General features: G+C 41.3%; 2 pseudogenes across 2 annotated transcripts; one reads left to right on the forward strand and one right to left on the reverse strand.

Annotated features, from left to right (window-relative positions):
• The first annotated feature begins 6172 nt into the window (after window positions 1–6172).
• On the forward strand, window positions 6173–7498 carry LOC308551687 (heat shock transcription factor, X-linked member 3 pseudogene; annotated as a pseudogene). Its single transcript has 2 exons — window positions 6173–6619; window positions 6908–7498. The product of its transcript is annotated as a heat shock transcription factor, X-linked member 3 pseudogene (transcript).
• A 2455-nt stretch (window positions 7499–9953) lies between these two features.
• On the reverse strand, window positions 9954–11229 carry LOC308551218 (large ribosomal subunit protein uL4 pseudogene; annotated as a pseudogene). The gene has a single exon. The product of its transcript is annotated as a large ribosomal subunit protein uL4 pseudogene (transcript).
• Window positions 11230–19936: the final 8707 nt, after the last annotated feature.

A 19936-nucleotide genomic window follows, 5' to 3' on the forward strand; every position in this document is an offset into this window, starting at 1 on the left:
TTGAGTTAATTAGTGGGAACTGGATATTGTCTCTTAGGATATTCCAATCAGATGTCGAATTCAACAAAATCCAAATAGAAGGTATCATCTGAACTAACTTCTAAACCAACTCCCTTCAAGACTTCCAGACTTATGAGAACAGAATCAATATTTTTCCACTTTTCCTATACAATTCAGATAAAAAACGAAGCACATACAAAGGCATCAAGAGGTGAAATATTACATCTTTATCAATTTATCTGCAGACGAACACATAGGCTGTACCTGTATCTTGGCTACTGTGAATAATGCTGCAATTAACATGGGCGTGCAGATATACCTTCAAGACCTTGGTTCCATTTCCTTTCGCTATATCCCCAGAAGTGGGACTGTTTGATCATAGGGCAGTTCTATGTTAACTTCTTGAGGAACCTCCGTATTGTTTTCAATAATAGCTATACCAATTTACATTCCCGCCAACACAGAAAAAGTGTTCCTTTTACTCCACATCGTCACCCAACGCTTGTTGTTTCTTGCCTTTTTTAATAACAGAAAATTTAACAAGTGCAAGGTGCTCTCACTGTGGCTGTGATTTGCATTGCCCTGATGATGAGCAGTACTGAGCACCTTTGATGTACCCGTTAGCCACTGCATGTCTTCTCTGGAGAGATGTCTATTCAGTTCTTCTGCCCATTTTAAAATCAGAGTTTGATGAGTCTTTATATATTTTGGATATTAACCCCTTAACAGATAGATGGTTTGCAAGTATTTTCCCTCATTCCATAGATTTCATTTTGTCGCTTGTTTCTTTTGCTGTGCAAAAGCTTTTTAGTTTGATATTGTTCCATTTGTTCATTTTTGCTTTCGTTGCCTGTGCTTTTGGTTTTATATCTAAGAAATTTGTTGAGGGATTTTATAATGAAAGGATTATTGACAAGACAGTTCTTTCCCCATTGAATATTCTTGGCTCTCTTGCCAAATATTAGTTGAGTATACATGTGGGAGTTTATTTCTGTGCTCTTGATTCTGTTCCACTGGTCCATGTGTGTTTTTAAGCCAGTCGCTCGGTGATTTTTAATGAGGCCAGAACAAAAAGGATTTTCTTGTCCAATTTTGTCTTGCACAATCATATGTCTTTGTAAATCCATTATCATTCTTTCCAGTGAAGCTTCAGGTGGTAGGGTTTGGAAGAAGCCTGGAAGCTCCCTCTAGACGGCCTTCCGCCTGTGTTGGAGCCCGCAGAGGCCTGCCTGCCACTTTTCTGCTTGGCCCTTCTTAAGAACATAAGCAGCAGGGAGTGAGTGAAGGCTGGTGGTTCTCCTGTATCCTCAGTTCTAAATCTGCTCCCAAAGCAGGGCTCGTCACAGTGCAGCTAGGGGCTGAGATACCTGCTTCATGGATGTGGAATAATTCATGAGCACTCAATGTTATGAGAACATGATTTTTAAGGAAGAACCCCCAAATACTTTCACATGTGATATTTTGTATGATGTTTTAATCACATATCTTTTATTTCCTATCACACATTTTACCCCTCTCCTTTGGCAGTGCTATCCCAAACTTTTCCAACATTTTATTTTCTCCTCGAGTCATATAGTTTCCTAACTGGCAAAATGCAAGGCTGCCCAGATAAAAGCACACCAAAGTTAAAACAGACTTTACAGCCTATGTAATTTAAAATTTTCTTCTTGTAAAACAGCTTCCTCCATACCATATCTTTTCACTCTTTATTAGAACTAATTAAATGCTTTCACCATATAGCACCTCATTTCTCAACTAAAACCAAGACCTCTCATGAAATGTATCCCATCTTTTTGGATCCAAACATTTTAAAAATAATAATAATACATCTGTTGAGTACTTGCTTGTGTTGTTACACACTTTACAAATATTACCTTAATAAATCTCTTTAAAAATCATTAAGGAAATCTCAAACTTAATTCAAAATTTTTTCCTGTAATGTCTAACCTACCTTTATTTCCATCCAATATAGTTTTCATCTTATATTGTAATTTTTCTTTACATTTCATGTATCTACTTAACTTTTAGGACATGTAGGATACAGTTATAACTGTTGTAATGGCCTTGTTTGCTATTTCTAACATCAGTGTCAGTTATGTGTTGATTTTGAATGACTATTCTTTACTAAACTCATGTTTTCCTGACTCCTTTCATGCTTGCTCATCTGTAATTGGATGCCAGACATTGTGAGCTTTATACCTTCTTGTATGCTGAATATTTTTGTATTCCTGGAATCTGTGTTTCTTGGAAACAGTTTCATCTGTCAGGTCCTTGAGTTTATATTTTATAGACATTACCTGAGCAGCATTTAGTCTAGGGCTAATTTTTTCTCACTACTAAGGCAAGTCCTTTTTGAGTACTTTACCGAATGCCCTGTGAATTATGACATTTTTCCCAGACTGGCTGATGGGAACTTAGCTATTCCTGATACTGAGCACTATTACCTTTAATTTTTTTTAATTTTATTTTTGTTTTACCTTTAATTTTTCAAGACAGTTCTTTCCCTGTCCTTGGTAGTTCCTTTGCATGCATGCACTGACCACTCGTCTACTGAATACTCCGCAGATACCTGGCTTTCTCTTTCTGCGTAGCTCTGTCCTCTCCAGTACTGTGCTGTGGACTGTAGTTGTCTTGGTCAACTTGCACTCTCAGTTCTGGCTCCTCAATTCAGAGGTTCCTCCAGGTATTGCCCATGTTCCTTCTCCCTGCACTGTGGAAATTTTCTCAAGGCACTAAGTTGGGGCAATCATAGGACTCACCCCACTTTTGTTCCTGTCTTTAAGGGATCACTGTCTTTCAGTGATTGATAATCATCATCTTGTAAAACATTGTTTCATATAATATTTTTTGGTTTTTATTTATTTGTTGTTTTAAATGACAAGGTAGATCCAGTCTCTGTTTCTCCGTCTTGGCCAAAAGTACCATGATTTTTAAAAACATATAGAGGTTCCTCAAAAAATTAAAAATGGAGCTGTCCTTTGACCCAGTGATCCCACTTCTAGGAATATATCCTAAGAATCCCGAAACACTAATCAGAAAGAATCTATGCTCCCCTATGTTCATGGCAGCACAGTTTACAATAGTTAAGATCTGGAAACAGCCCAAGTGGCCATCAGTAGGTGAGTGGTTAAAACAGCTGTGGGACAGTCACACCATGGAATACTACACAGCTGTGAAGGACCTCATACCCTTTGGGACAGCAGGGATGGACCTGGAGAGTATTATGCTAAGCCAAATAAGCCAGGCAGAGAAAGACAAACATCACATGATCTCACTTATATGTGGAATCTAAAGAACTTAATAAACTGATGAACAAAATAGATTCAGTGACATGGAAGCATGGATCAGACTGATGAATCTCAGAGGGAAGGTGGGGGTGGTTTGGGGAGGAGAGATTAACCAAAGAACTTATGTGCATGTATGCAGAACCCAAGGACACAGACCATAGGTGTGGTGAAGGCCTAGGGAGGAGAGTGGGTGCGGGGTGGAAAAGGTCAATGGGGGGAAAAAAGGACATTTATAATATTTTGGGCAATTAAAAAAAAAAGATAGGGAAAGGCAGACTGCTACAAAGTCTGACTAACCAGTGTGAAAGAATAATACTAAACTTGTATACACTTAATAACCTCAAATTATATAGATCAAAAATTGATAGAACTACAGGGCGAAACTGACAAATCCCCCATTACAATGATTCACTGATCAAGCAAATTTTTTAAATGCAAAAAAACAAAAACACACACACACAAAAAAAAATATATAGTGCTATCTAGATTTTATTTCTTCTTGACTAGGTTTTGGTAAGTTGTATTCACAAAGGAATGAGGAATGTTCTCTTAAGTTGTTGAATGTAGTGCATAAAATTGTTTATAATGTTTTTATTTTCATTTTAATATCTGCATAATCTATAATTATTTCCACTTATTCATTCCTTATACTGGTTTTTGTTCTACCCTCTCCCACACACATACATACATACTTTTTTAAAATCATGGATTAACTTTGCTAGGTATTTATTCATTTTTAATGGGTCTTTTCAAAGGCAAAATTTTATATTTTTAAAAAATAATAGGTACCTATATTTAAAAAATATTTACTGATTTGAGGGAGAGAGAGAGAAACACTGATTTGTTGTTTTACTCATTTATGCATTCACTGGTGTTTTTTTGGTTGATTCTTATATGTCCCCTGTCCAAGGATCAAACCTGCAACCTTGGTGTATCCAGATGATGCTCTAAGCAACTGGGCACAGCCAGGGAAACTTACTTTTTTGTCTTCTTCTATTTTAAAATCTATTTTCTATTTCATTGATTTTTCACTTAAATTTTCTGTTAACCTTAAAATTTCCTTCCTTCTACTTACTTTGGGATCAATTTTCTCTTCATTCCTGGCCCTTTATGGTGGAAACTTAGACCACTAAAATTGAAACTTTTATTCCTTTTGATAATATGCATATTTAAATTTTTTCTTTAATTATTGTTTTAGCTGCATCCTACAAATGCTGTGACCTTATTATCATTTAGGTCCAAATATTTTGTAATTTCTCTTGTGATTTTTCCGTTATATCTAGGGGTTATTCAGAAGTATGTGTTTGATTTCCAAATATTTAGGCATTTCTAAAAATCTTATTATCAGTAATTCCTAACTTAATTCCATTGTGGTCAGAGAATATACATTGGATGATCTCAACCCTTTTCAATATATTAATACTTATTTTATGGCTTAGAATGTGTATTGCAATTTTGGAATACACTGTTCAATAAATATATCGTGTTGGATGTTCAAGTCTTCTACATAGTTATAATTTTTTTCTTTTTTTGCCTACTTCATTAAATTACTTACAAAGGAGTACTTAAATATCCAGCTGTGATTATGGATTTGATTCTTTCTTCAGAGTGTAATTGACATACCATATATTCATTTCAGGTGTACGACAAAGTGATCTGACGTTTATAGTGCCTTACAGAGTGATCATCATAGTAAATCTTGTAACCATCTGACACCATACAAAGTTATTATGATATTGAATATATTCCCTGTGCTGTACATTACATCCACATGACTTATTTCTTTATAACAGGACATTTATGCCTCTACTCCCCTTTACCTTTTTCACCATACCGAACCTCCCTCCAGTCTGGCAGCCATTAGTTTGTTCTCTATGTCTATGACTCACATCTTTTTTACAAACTGTAAATTAGACTCTGAGCTATGCCAATCCCCAACTCATTCCCTCCGATTCTGGCCCTAGAGCAATGTGTTTCTCCTAATAGTAAGCATTAATGAGTCTAAGGTCCCCTCTCTTCCTCACGGACATATCATGTTCCATACTGTATCCCACTCCAGATACAACAGAAGGACTTTAGTACAAATAGTTTCATGCTACTTTAAAAATTACACAACTGACAGCCTCTTATTAGGGTGTGTGCAGTAGGTAAGGATGTGTTAAATCCACTTGGTTCCTGTTCTCATGAAAATGTTGTTATAAGTTGTTTGCCTGGGCCAGTGATTTCAAGTTGTGGCCAAATAACTGACTAAACTAATTGGCCCATCTGAGCAGGACCCACCAACCAGCAGGAACAGCTGGAAGAGACCAAAATGGAAGCTTGGGGGGGGGGGCATTGAAGAGGGGGGCTACCAACTGAGCCTGGGCCAACCACCATCTTCTAAGAGGTACAGTCCCCCAGTGGCCCACCTGACCCAGGAAGTCTTGGTGATAGCCAAGTTAGGACTAACCAGGGCTTGCCCTTGAGCAAATTGGCCATCAACAGGCCTCCCCCAGCTGTAGGGGTGGGAGTGGACATAGGACCGTGACTTCTCAACCCATCCAGTGCCTAGCAACACGAAACAATGTGCCTGGCAGCAGATAAGCACCCTTTCTTGTAACATGAGCTTTATTTTTCTGTACTTTCTGAAAAGAGAGAAACTGGGGGCCCTACACACATCTACTCCCCCACACTTGGCCAGGCCCCACACCCCAGAGCAGTTGAGAACCAGCTTTGTGACATCACATGACCACTGTGACAAGCAGCTGGTTGCCCCACGACCAACACTCTAGAATTTTCAGGACAGTATATATGGGGCATCCCTGCTGTGACCAAAGGCATTTCTGACCCCAGTGATCAGTGATAGGATCCCTGGTAGCAAATGCTTTTTGATGTAGAGCAGCTCCATGGCTAGTCAGAGTACTAATGAGATGGGCAAAGCCAGCCCGGCCCCATCAGAGGATGGGCAGGTGGGTCCCGGGGAGGTTGTGGAGACCTTAGTCTCCCAGGAGGACCGAGCCGGGAGCCAAGATCCAAGCCCCCAAGACAACCCGCAACCACCAAACCAAGGCGCCACCAACGTGGAAGGAAACCTTCTGGGACTGTCCTTCCCAAGAAAGCTTTGGAGAATAGTGGAGGATGATTGCTTCACATCGGTGCGCTGGAATGATGAAGGAGACACCGTGATTATCGAGGAGGACCTTTTCCAGAGGGAGGTTCTTTGCCGAAGGGGCAACGAGAAAATCTTTGAATCAGACAGCCTGAAGAGCTTCATCCGCCTACTGAACCTACATGGATTCAGCAAAGTGCGCCCAGGCGACTCTTCAGTTTCCTATCCAGGAAATAACGTGATGGTAAAGTAGAACGTCCTCCCGTTTCCCCATTTCCCATGTTCTCTGTTACTCGACCATCTTCCCAGTAGACCAAGAACATTGATATGCTGAAAGGGTTTCATTTCAGGGCATAACTCTTTTTCATATGAGACAGTACTTATGGAAAGATGAGAAAGTATAGATTTTCATATAAAACTATAACCCCCTTAGAGATAACCTGCAGGGATCACTAAAGACTCTGAGAGGTCACTTAATGTCAAATAGATGTATTTTCTCCCCAAAGGACTAAAATAATTAATTTTGTTTCAGATCTACAAAAACGGGAACTTCCAGAGGGACCAGCCTTGGCTGGTCCAGAACATTAAGACACAAGAAAACCAGATGACTCCCAGTTGGCCTGAGAGCGGTGCAACACCTCCAAAGAGAACCAAGAGGCTGGCCCCAAGATACTCCCCAAGAATGTACCAGAAAGGAGGCACCAAAGAAGCCGAGGAAAAGGCCCAGAGGAAACCCCGGAATCCTCGGGAACCCAGTGGCACCGTGTCATTCAAGTTCTCGGGTCTGCGGCCCACCAGCAGTGCCATGGATATCCAGTATCCAAGTGAGGAAGGTGGCCCAAGTGAGGAAGGTGGCCCAAGTGGGGAGGGTACATCTGGGCATGACATGCTTGTGCCCACGGCTACTGCCGGAACCGATGGCACGGGGGGTCTGCTCCCCAACCCCCCAAATTACCCACTATATGATTTGGTTATGTATTTGTACAACATCTGTTATTCCATCCTGATGGCTGTCCTTTCAGTCATGATCCTACCTGACTTCTTTGACGATGACCAGGAGGAGGAAGGCTCACATTGCAACTGCTCACTCTGTGGGCAGTTCATGGACAGTACAGGTCCCTAAGGTCACAAGCGTCGGAAGACAATCACTTTGTAACCATGAATCCATTGTGGCTTTAAAAATAGCGAAACTACATGGCAATAAATAAACAAAGCAATGAGAATTGTGAGTCCGTGTTCTTTTGTTTCCACACCACACACCTCATCAGATAAGCCCGAGACTAGAAATCCTGGCCTGAGGCAGGCTTTTGTCCCACTGTCCTCTTTCAGTTTCACACACTCTGTCAAGGACCTGGCTAGGGGGTCCTGAGGCAAGCCCAGGAAGATCTGGTTCCCTGAGCCTTGCCTGCTGGTCAGGAGACAGAACTGCAGGGCCCTGACCTTGGGGGAATGACCTGACACTAGTCATGCATCTTGAAACAGGAGGGTCTTTCCTCACAGGCCCCCCTATGTCCCCAGGCTTCTGATCAGCAGCTGAGCATCTCTAGCCCAAGTTCCAGGGGCCTTCCAGGGAGGCCTACCTATGACTCGGGCCACCCCATCTGCTAAGCGGTGTACAACCAAGGAAGTCTGGCTCAGAAGATGGGCCATTCCAGTCAACGCCTGGGAGGAAGCCCATCATCCTCACAGGTAACAACCATTATTAACTCTGCTAGAAGAGACCCAAATAAAGACTGCCCCCAAAGAAAAACAAAAGACTCTACTCATCGCTTTTCCATCAGAGCTGTTTTTCAGATCCTTTCTTTGGTCACGAAGTAGCTTTGTGACTTGTCTAACACACAGCTTCATGAGCCAAGGGACAGTTTTACAACAGTCACTTATCAGGACAGACAGGTGTTTTGTTTCAAAGTCTGATGTCCCTTTCATGGTAAATGAGGCCATCCCTGGCTGGTCACCCTCAGGTAATCGTTCAGTGCCCACTCACAGCCCTACCACAAGGTCCCCTAGATGCTAATGCACTGAGTTTGACCAGAACAAAGAGAGGGGAAAACATGTAAGGGAGCCCTGAACACTAACCAGTTCTCTTAAATCATATTTCTTTGTACAATCCAGCAAGGAGCAGGCCCAAAATGAGTGATAACACCAAGACATTTAGTGGCAGCTTTCCCTTTTCCCTAAAGGTCAAAGTCCTTGAGACTGTCAATCAGCCCAGAATGGCATCTCAGGATGAAAGCCCCCTACATCTGAGCCCAGAAATCTGTTTACACGAACAGCAGATGGTGGGTAGTGCTCTGCACAGTGGTGCCAATTCAGATTGAACCTGATTTCTACGTCTGGGGCATGATGGCCAGTTGATGGTCATGATTCAGCTGGTTTGTCGGTAACCTTCCTGTGAGGAGTCCTCCTGCCCCAAGGGGATCACGTGCTCTGGGATGTCTACTTGGAAGATATCCTTTCCCCCTTTCCTGGGTATGGGTTCCAGTAACCACCTGGGGTTTGAAAGTGTAGTCAGGTACTTCTGCTTCAGATTGGTCAACACAGCCTGATTTTCCAGTTCCACGACCTCATCAGGAGCTAAGTTTTCTGGGCACTGAAAAGTTTCCCCAGTGTCAACCAGCCCTGTGCACCAAGAGAGAAGCAGAGAGATGTTTTTCCTTCTATAAACCAAGGTCTGCCTGTGAGAGAAAACGGTTATTCAAAGTTACGACCACTAGAAACCAGGCTGATTTCACCAAATGGACATGGAGTGAGCTGAGACCCTCTGACTGAGCGCTTCCAATGTGTTAACTCTGTTCAAGGAATTCTGGGTGAGGCCAGGGGAGAGAGAGAAATGAAGAGGACAGGGCCTGGTCCTCTACAGCTCTACCCAGTAATAGGCAGGTCCCAGCCAGACTGCTGAGGGCAGCGTGTACAGGTCAGAAGGACCCCGGCTGCTGTGCCGAACCCACAGGCAATTAGGTCCCAAGTACTTCACTAGGTGAAAGGGGCTGATGTGGGACCTCAATCACTGAGGGATGAGGGAACTTGCTCAGGATGCCACGGGCAGTGGGCATGGGGCAGGTGTGTGAAGTCAGGCAGGCTGCCTGAGTCTGGAGGTCGCCCAACCCTCTCTGTGTGCTGTGCGGCCTCTCCTGGTCTGTCACACACACACACACACACATCACCACATGCAAACTGGGGCCTCTCCCTGCCTCTCAGATCACCAACAGGCACTGAGGCCCAGAGTGATCAGAAGGGTTCACCCAAGGTCGTAGAAACTCGGCCCATGGAACCCCAGCCCAGGGCGCCTTGCTGCCCTTTGAAGGTGGGTCAAAAGGCAGCTCCATTTTTAATTTTTTGAGGAAACTCCATACTATTTTCCACAGTGGCTGCACCAGTCAGCATTTTCAACAGTTTTCTCCACACCCTCGCTAGCACTTGTCGTTTGTTGATTTATTGATGGGAGCCATTCTGACAGGTATGATATCTCATTGTGGGTTTGTTTGTGTGTTTTTTCCCTCACTGCCTTTGATCACTTTTTTTATTCAAAATTAGCTGTCCAAAGTGATTTGACCATTATGGAATAAACAAATTTAAGTCTATGCCACAGGCTTCTTTTCTTCTGTGGTGGGTCTATTTTCTGCAGGTTTCTTCTCAGCTGCTGGTTTCTTGGTAGCTGCAGCCTTTTTTCCCACCAGAGGCTTCTTCTGCTTCTTAACACCAACAGCCTTCTTTCCTTCCTTCCCTACCACAGGCTTCTTGCCTGGAGCCCCCCTCATCGGATTTGGCTTCTGGCGCTGCTGCTGCTTTATCCACCCGGAGCTTGTGGCCCTCGGCCTGGAGAATGGTGTTCCGGCGCATGGTCTTTGCATACTGGTTTAGCTTCAACATGATTCTCAGGTTTTTCAGTGGATTCTTCTTCAGGACTCTGCGATGAATCTTCTTGCGTGGTGCTTGGAGGGCTCTTTGGATCTTTGGGCTTTTCAAGGTTCTGCTAAGGTCTGTATTGAGCATCTTGTGCATGGGGAGGTTGTAGTTACTCTTGAGGGAGGCAGCTTTACGCCAAGTGCCATACAGCTCATCTAACTTGCCAAAAGCACTTTCAGTCCAAATGCAGAAAAGGCCCACATGCTCACCAGGAGCAAGTTTCAAAATGTTCAGTTTGCTTACATTAAGCAGAGTAACTCCAGGGGTGTTTCTGAAGCCTTTGATGATACCAGTGTCCTCATTATAGATGATGCAAGGTCCCCTGCGCTGGATACGACGGTTTCTCATTTTGCCCACGCCAGCTCTCATTCGCTGTGAGGCATAGACCTTTTTAATGTCATTCCAGGCCTTAAGTTTCTTAAGAAGCACAATAGCCTCCTTGGTTTTCTTGTAGCCTTCAACTTTATTTTCAACCACCAAAGAAAGTTCAGGAACTTCCTCAATATGATGGCCTTTAGACATGACCAGTGCTGGTAAGGCCGAAGCAGCCAGGGCAGAGCAGATGGCATATCATTTCCGTGTCGTGTTCACCCTGCGATGCCAACGGCGCCAGGTTTTGGTCGGTGCAAACATGCGGCCCCCACGACACATATTTCCCAAAGCACCCCGGCCAGACCGGTGAGTTCCACCACCTCGGACTCTGGGAATTCGAGCCACAGCTCTGCCAGTGCCCCAAGACTCGGCACTGGTCTCAGGACCTGCCAGTTCACTGACAGCATAGGGCTGTCTATTGTTTTTGTGCAAATTAGTGTAAACAAAGTTCACAATATCTGGTTGAATGGGAGCCTTGAACACAGCAAGCAAAGTGACATTTTTGCCAGATGTTTCCCCCTTTTCGGAGTACATGGATATCAGTGGGCGAGCACATGCCATGGCGGGGAGAGAGAAGGCCACACTCCTCTCTACCCAGCGGCTCCCACAGGAAAAGAGCCTCATTGTGGTTTTAATTTTCACCTCTCTTTGGAGAAGTGTCTATTCAGGTCCTTTGCCCATTTTTTAATTGGATTGTTTGTCTTCCTGGTATTGAGCTGTATGAGTTCTTTATATATTTTGGAAATTAACCCCTTATCAGATGCATCATTGGTGAATAAATAAAATTAAATTTAAAAAGCAGAAAAAAACAAAAAAGCACAGCCTCCATTTAGTATAACCAAGCTCCCATGGTGCAAGTCCAAATAAGCAAATCTCCCAAAGAGAGAGAATTCTTTTCTAGCTAGAGAACTTGTGAGTAGGGAGAGGCCTTAGCAAATGCACTGTATATTGGGTAGTATTTTTTTCAACTATATACCACAATTGAAGACTCATCTTAATAGATGCCTTTTTATTTCCTTTCATTAAACTGAAAGGTAACCATACTTAATTTTTTTTTGTCATATGGAAGAATAACTGCCTTTAACAATGGCTTTTTGATTTGTAAGCTATTTGAGCAGAATCTTTTTCTGAGGCTCATAACTGCCAAGGATATTGTCACTACTGTATTGTCCTTGAGTACTCAGTACTGAATTTGAAGACCCTAGAAAGCTTTCTTTGCATGAAATCAAGTCTCCTGAAAAGGTAGAGGCAACCTGGAAGGGAAATGGAGACAAGAGCTTCTGCAAATATTATATTCTTCCTTCATTACCACTTTATAATGGAATGCAAGAACACTGCTTTATAGTGCATGCTGAGAACAGCATGTATTGACCTCTCGTCAGTACTTCACTCCAGTGTTCTCAGTTTACAGTTGAGATGTAGTATAGCTATTGACAAGGAAAAGGAACTGCCAAAGATAGAGCATATATTATTAAAGCAGTTCATTTTCTCATCAACAGTTTATGTCTTGCTCTGTATAATTAGTGAGGTCTTGGAAGGAATTAGTATAGTATTTGGGAATGTGTGTGCCAAAAGAATATACATACATTGAGTTAGAAAAGAAATGTACTCATTTACGAGGGGGCTGCGCAATGTGAATGGCACGCACATAGAAACTGACCTCTGAGATCACTCACATGGTTTTTTCATTCTACTCCTACAAATGGCCCATTTATTACTCTTTGTCTATAAGGCTGACCTAGGGTCATTATGTTTCTAATGTTATACCATTGCCTATATCAGAGGCTGGTTTTTAATTCACCAGCCATCACCCTGCATAAACTGAAGAAAAAGACTATTCTTACTCAGCAAGCAGCCTGGGGATACGTCAACCAGAGGAAATAATTGATCAAAATGATTTACATGGCCAAAATATGTTCAGAAGGAGGTGGGAATACAGGGATTAATCCAGATATGCTGCCTCTAGATGATTCCAAACATCTGGGTATTCTTTTGTCCCTGGTATGCGCTTTATAAGGCTATGTTTCTACCTAATTCTATCTTCAAAGAGTAGGAATTCACTTCAAGACTTTCACTTTTTATATGGACACGTGGCATTCTATAGTTCTGGTCTGTTCCAACCCTCAGTACTTTTAGGTTTCTGTCTTTCTATAATAATTATTTCAATTGTATTTTAGATGATCATGGTTCCAGCAGGGAACCTTCACCTCAGGTGGTTCAATTAAAAACACTTGGATGAAGAAACTTCGTAAAGATGTGAGGCAGAATTAAGGGAAATGGCTATGGATGGTGAGTCACCTAGAGACTAACAGCAGCAGGAAGCCATTACCATCTCTAGGCCTGAAGGAGTGAAGGGAGGTACAGGTGCTTCCAGAGCTCACTGAGAGCTGGGCCCATGGAGGAGAGGCACTCAGCAGGAGCTGTAACGGGTGAAGGAAAGCACTGCCAGAGAAGCAGTGCAGAAGCAGGGAAGGTGTTAGGGAGAAATATTACCTTTACCTCTCTCTCCTCCCATGTTCCAGTGTCCTGCTGGTGCCTCCCAAGGGCTAAAACGCATCCAGAAGACAACCAGCAAGTGAGTGAGGTCCCATCTCCAGTACACAGAATGAACAGAGAAAGATATAAAGTGAATCTGGAGAGGGTGGAGTGGGGGAACAGAGAACAAATCAGCATATATTTAGAGGTTACTGCTTTTGCATAGAAAGGTGAGGTGGGAATCTAAGCATTTGAGACTATTCCACATCACCACCATTTTTTGACTGGACAAATGCAATTCTATCCTAACCAATTACCCCACATCCACGTCTCCATCCAACTAGACCACCACCAAAGCCAAATCAATCAGTTCTAAACAAATCTGACTGTCACAGCTTCCCTCTGTTTCCCTCTCCCTTCAGCACTTAACCCTTTAGTGGATTCCATTGCTTTTAGGACAGAAATTAAAATCCTCACCAGAGCCTGCAGTGTTCTATCTGGTCTGGTTCCAGTCTAATTCTTTAACCACATCTTGCTCCATTCTCTCCTTTGTTCAGCTCTCCCCGACATTACTGCCCTTCTTTGTTTTCTGCCGGCTTCAGAATCTTTGAAATGCTGCTCCTTCTTCCTGAAATGTTATTCCTGTTTCCCTTCTCTCTTAGTTAATGCTCCTTCATCCTTCAGATCTCATCTCAAAAGTTACTTACTTCCTCATGAAAGCTTTCACATAATTCCTAGATCAGCTACCAATTTTTATATTTTTTCTTATACTGTATACATTTTCTTCACTGAATCTTCTCAGTTTAAAATTCTACATGTATTTGTTTGAGGGTTAGCTTGACTTCCATCTCCTCTACTAGATTATAAGCACCCCAAAGCAAGGAATTTATCTGGTTTTGTTCACAGTTGTATCTGCAGGCCCAAACTCAGCACCCCCACATGGTAAGCTTTCAAAAAATAATCATAAACAAATTATGAGCCTCAGCTATAATTCAGGATGTTAATATAAGACACATGCATGTATGTCTGACTACTTGATCAGTTATGAATTTATTATTCAGTTTTCTATGCAGGAAAACATATAACAACATACCCATTGTTTATATTGGCTCTTCTTGTACTTTACAGGAAAACAGTTTTTTTACAATTGTACTTTTAAGTTATGTCTGAGCTAAAAATCATTGGTAGCATTATTTATGCATGATAAATATTGTGTCTTTAAGAAATGTAAAATAAGGGTCTCTTAAAACTGTGTTTAAAAAACACCTTTCTACTATCTTGTATCTTTCTTCCTAAAAAACTCATGTTTTCATGAAAAAGAATGCAGTTGCCAAGAAAAAGGTATGAGCATGAATGCATACTTAAAATTATTAAAGTAAATGTTCTTTTAGAGAGGAAAATTGTTACATGAGGGGAAATACTGTATGCTTCTTAAGACACCACTCTAAACAAATAATTATAAACCACATTTTTGATGTGGTCTACGAAGTTCTTGAATTGCAGAATACTTTTGTAATTGGCTAAACTATGTTTAGGGAGACATGAGTTCGGCCCTGTTGCCGCATTCATTATTAAGGCTGTTTCCACACAAGCAACAGGAAACATATGTGAGGAAAATACCTTAGAATTTTGTTGAATTAATTTTGTCAGGGACACAATTATTTTCCACATTCTAAGAAGCAAAGAAAAAGGCATAACTCCTTTAGTGCGCCTATTGGAATGGAGAGTAAGGTGGTGCGTGTAAATGACAGAATGCATAGCAAGTGCCTAGCATGGTAAGAGTAAATATTATGTAAATTCACTAGAGACACTTTGTACATATTAGTTCTCCTTTCCCTCCATTTATGGACATACTAATGTTGTCAAGGAAACACTGATTACAAAAAAGTACAGTTGCCCAGCCAGGTGTGGCTCAGCGGTTGAGCATCGACCTAGGATCCAGGAGGTCGCGGCTGGATTCCCGGCCAGGGCACAGGCCCCGGTGGCGGGCTCGAGCCCCACAGGGGGCGTGGAGGCAGCCGATCAATGACTCTCTCATCACTGATCTCTCTCTCTCCCCCTTCCTGTCTCTGAAATCAATAAAGATATATTTTTTTAAAAAAGTACAGTCACACAGTTGGAGGGATATCTCATAGGAAAAGGTAATGTTTGCCCTACCTTTATTTGTATTTCTTCTCAACTGGGCATGGAGACATGACAAAAGATTTAAAGATTCAAAATGAGAAGTCTCAGTGGGGTCTAAGAGAAGCTATAGGAAAGAGAGAGAAAGGTAAATGCTGAAAAGACAACAGCGTTTTCACTCTTTTTTCCCCCTTTTGTTTATTTTTTATAAACTTCCATTTTTTATTGGACTTGGAACATTAGGGCCACTGTAAAAGTTGCTTTGGATTTCCTGCTGTGACATCTTGCAGCCTTCATTTGGTGTGAGTGCATGTTTTTGTTTTTTTAAAAATGTTTTGACTGATTTCAGAGAGAGGAAGGGAGGGAGAGAGAAACATCAATGCTGAGAGTGAGTCACTGATCAGCTGCCTCCTGCACGCCCCCGCCTGGGGATCGGGCCCACAACCTGGGCCTGCGCCCTGACCGGGAATCGAACCTCAGTCTCCTGGATCCTAGGTCGACGCTCAACCACTGAGCCACGCCAGCTGGGCAAGTGCATGATTTTTTTTAGTAATTTTTTCTTTTTCAATTACAGTTGACGTACAATATTATATTAGTGAGAGGTGAACAGACTAGTGTTTAGACATTTATATAACTTACAAACTGATCACCTTAATAAACTTAGTATTCATCTGGCACCATACATAGTTATTATAATATTATTGACTATTTTCCCTATGCCGTACTTACATCCCTATGAAGTGCCATCACTCTTATAAGGTATAGGCAGGAAGTAAAAAGTCAGAACTGGTCTTACCCAGGATTCTAATATATTAAAAATATAAAAGAGGAACTCATGTAGTTGTTGTCAGAAGGGGGAGTGCAATCCTACCCTCTCTTCCCAGCCAACTCCACCCACCACCCACACCCTGAAACTTTTGTGGTTCTATAGGACTTGCATTGGACACTTGGTTCTATAACTGCTATGCAAATAACACTATAGTGACATGGCCCAGAGTGTCACCACAGCACAGTGGGCTGAGGGAATTTTATAGTCAAGTCTGGAAGGAAAACAGTTATTAAACAGTTTCCAACTGAAGTTTAGGAAGAGAAGGTACGTAATTTATACCTACGAATGACTTGCTTTAAAACTGTATCTTTCATTAATTGCAAATTTCATAGATTGAATTCCTAAATTACTTGGCAGTAATTGTTGCTTAGGCACTTTCAGTCCATTTTGTCAAATATTTTATTTTACAGGAAAAAGACTGGATCATTTTTTAAATTATTTGTTATATTGAAAAAAATAGTAGGTGGTTAAATTGCTGCTTTGATATAACTATTAAAACTGAGTTTTATAATAGAAAACAGATGGTATATAAATTCAAACCTTGCCTTTGAGATAGATGGTTTTATACTATTTTTTCTAAATAGTAAAGTGGCTAAAACAGTAGGAGAAGAAATTAAGGAAATAGTCTGCAGTGCTCCTTGTTTATTTTATTTAACTTCTATTTGAGTTTACAATACTGGTTTTTAATAATTTCAATTTAACTGTCAGCTGGCATCACCTAATGGAAGCCAAGATATACATTATCAATAAAGCCTGTCGTTTGCAACCCCGAATGCCAGGCTAAGTTGAGAACGTGAAATAAATATAAGCTGATAGTTAAAAAGCAAATATGGGAATAAAAGCAATTAGACAAGAAGTACTTTGTTTTCCCACCACCAGATCTACCCCTCTCTTATATGTGAGCCTATATATTTTGCCTCCTACTTCCCACCAAAAGAGGAGCGACTCTGCAGTGAATCAGGACTGCGTATTGCACTCTGGCCACTAGAATGTGACCGACAGGGCGCGGATCAAGGCAGCTGAGAGTCTGAGCACATTCCCCACATCTGCTCTCTCCCCAACCTCTGTGGCCGAAAGCGACGACTTTGGAGATGGCATTCTTACAAGCTGCAAGGAGCACAGATCCTCGGTCATGGCTGAGAGAGTAGTCTGATCCACATGTTACTGTGACATGAGTGACACACCTTTGTTGAGTAAAGCCATTAAAAATTTAGGTTTGTTCCTACAACATAGGCTTCACCATTCTGACCTATCCCAACCGACAGAGATGGCAACGGATTTTGTCAGTTTCTCAATAATTTCATAAAGTGTCAAGAACCATTATACTACATACTTGGCTCTGGTGTTCTGCATGTAAACTTGTCTGCACTTCGAGGTCTGCATTTCTTTACATTGATTATCAATAGATCATATCCTAAAAAGGCAATGGCATAGAAAATAATTTAATTTGGTCCTAATCTAGCATTTCCCAAAGCATTTTTCAAGAATCATTATTTCTGAGAGATACAAATGTGTGTGCCTGAACAGAATTTCCAAGCTTATATAATTTTGGAAAATGCTGTATTCAATAAATCCCTTTTGAAGACAGTTGATATTATATTGAAGGCTTGAGCAGACATGCAATAAAGAAGTCAAAGTTACTTTGTACCAAGTGTTTCCCACATTTATCTGACCATGACTGTTTTTTCTGCAAACATTTCTCAGTAGTTCCACTCATGGAAAATAGTTAAAGAGATAGCCTGAGAAAAGAGTCCTATAATTTCGTTTACGAAGATATATTTTTAACAAAGGAATACTGAATTAGTCAGGATTCTAAAAAGAAACATAACTAGTAGGTTAAATAAGACTATTAGTTTCCTAGGTTCATTGTAACAAATTATCACAAATTAGACGGGCCTAAAAAAAAAACCCAAAAACTTATTCGCTCACAGTTCTGGAGACCAGAAGTTTGAAATGGAGGTATCAGCAGGGTCGTGCTCTATCTGAGGACTCTGAGGAAGAACCCTTCCTTGCCTCTTGCAGCTTCTGGTGGTTGCTGACAATCTTTGACATTCCTTGATTTTCTTCCCTACATCTTCCCTGTGTTTCTTCTGTGTCTTCACATCACCTTTTCCTCATAAGGATATTAGTCATTGGATTTTAGGTCTACCCTAATCCAATATGATCCTATCTAAATTTGGTTACATCTGCAAAGACCCCATTTACAAATAAGTTCACATTCACAGATTCTGGGATTGGAAGTTATTACCTCAACATCTCTTTTTGCAGCATCTGGTTAAGCGTGTCAGAAATCTATAGGACAGGCCACAGGCTGGAAACTCGGGCAGGAGCTGAGACTGCCATCCACAGGCAGAACTGCTTCTTCTTCAGGAAAACCTCATTTTTCCTCTTAAGGTCTTTCAACTGATTGGGTGAGGGCCACACACACTATCAAGTGTCATCTCCTTTATTTAAAATCAATTGTTTACAAACAGTAGTGTGGTGGTTGCCAGAGGGAAGGGGGTGGGAGGTGAAGGGGGCCTAATATATGGTCATGGGAGAAGATACGACTTTGGGTGGTGGGCACACAGAGAAATATACAGATCTTGTAACACAGAAACCTATATGATCATATTACCCAATGTCACCCCAATAAATTTAATTTAAAAAATTGGCAAAATAAATAAATAAAGTTAATTGATTGTAGATGTTAACCACTTCTATAAAATGCCTTCACAGCAACATCTAGATTAATATTGGATTGAATAACTGGGTAGGATAGCCTAGCCAAGTTGACAAAAAGAATTAACCATCACAAACAAAATTAAATTGTCAGGTTAAGAACTTTCTGATACTCTAGCCCATTCTAAAGTTCTTGGCATAAGCTTTTTTTTTTTCATAATTAACAAAATTTTCTTGGGCTGCCTCTATTAGACACAGGTCTGGTGAGGTAGCCAGTATCAGTCTTATCTCTGAATGAAAAGGAAAACTGATGTGATACAATTTATTTCCATTCAGATATTTTTTTAAAAAACAACACATGGCCTCTATTGGACTGCTTTGAAAGCTTTACTTTGAAATGATCTTAGCACCTAAGCTAATATTCTTACTTTATCAATAGGTGAACTGGGCTCAGAAGGGAAAAGTACCTTGCGCATATTTATCTGGCAGGGTTAGACCTAACCTGCCATGAGAACACAGCTGAGTTCTCTTTCCAGTGCATCTCAGACAACTATCAAAGGGGATGCTAGGCCACACTGAGAAAATGGATAAACTCTCTGCCTTTGATCTTCCTATGCCCCTCCATTAGGGCACAGAGCTCAGCAGCCAGGAACTGCCACTGTTATTGCAGAAGCAGGGTGCCTGGGCATAAGGGTAACTCTCCCAGCAGAATGCTTTTCTTGCAGCAGACTTCTCAGGACCCTCTAAGTATGGGTCACATTCTTCATCCGCATCACATTTGAAACTCAATTTTTAGCCACTCTGAGTATATAAGGTTGGCCTGCCTCTGTATTTCAATGACACTCTGTTTTGATATCCTAGGTGATATGTCTGCATAAATATACTAAGACAGAAACAGCAAAGGTCATAACTGTCCTTATTACTGAAGCTAAAATTTAATGAGCTAGATCACAGGCTGCTTTAAGAATGGCCCTGCCAGGTTAATGGGGCTCTGGCACTGAAGCCAATTACACTGAGTACAATTATATCCTATTTTAATAGCTGTAAGTCAGGGTTACACAAAGATTCTGTCTCTGGGTAATTACTAGCTAGGAAGCAGGTGAGGGGAAACCAAGCAAATTGTCACTGATCATACAAGAGACACACAGAGAGCACAGAGCTTGTAGCTATTCCGGGTGTGTGTGTGTCATCTGTTGC

The sequence above is a fragment of the Miniopterus schreibersii genome (genome assembly GCF_964146895.1).
Source record: "Miniopterus schreibersii genome assembly, chromosome: X".
Lineage (NCBI taxonomy): Eukaryota > Metazoa > Chordata > Mammalia > Chiroptera > Miniopteridae > Miniopterus > Miniopterus schreibersii.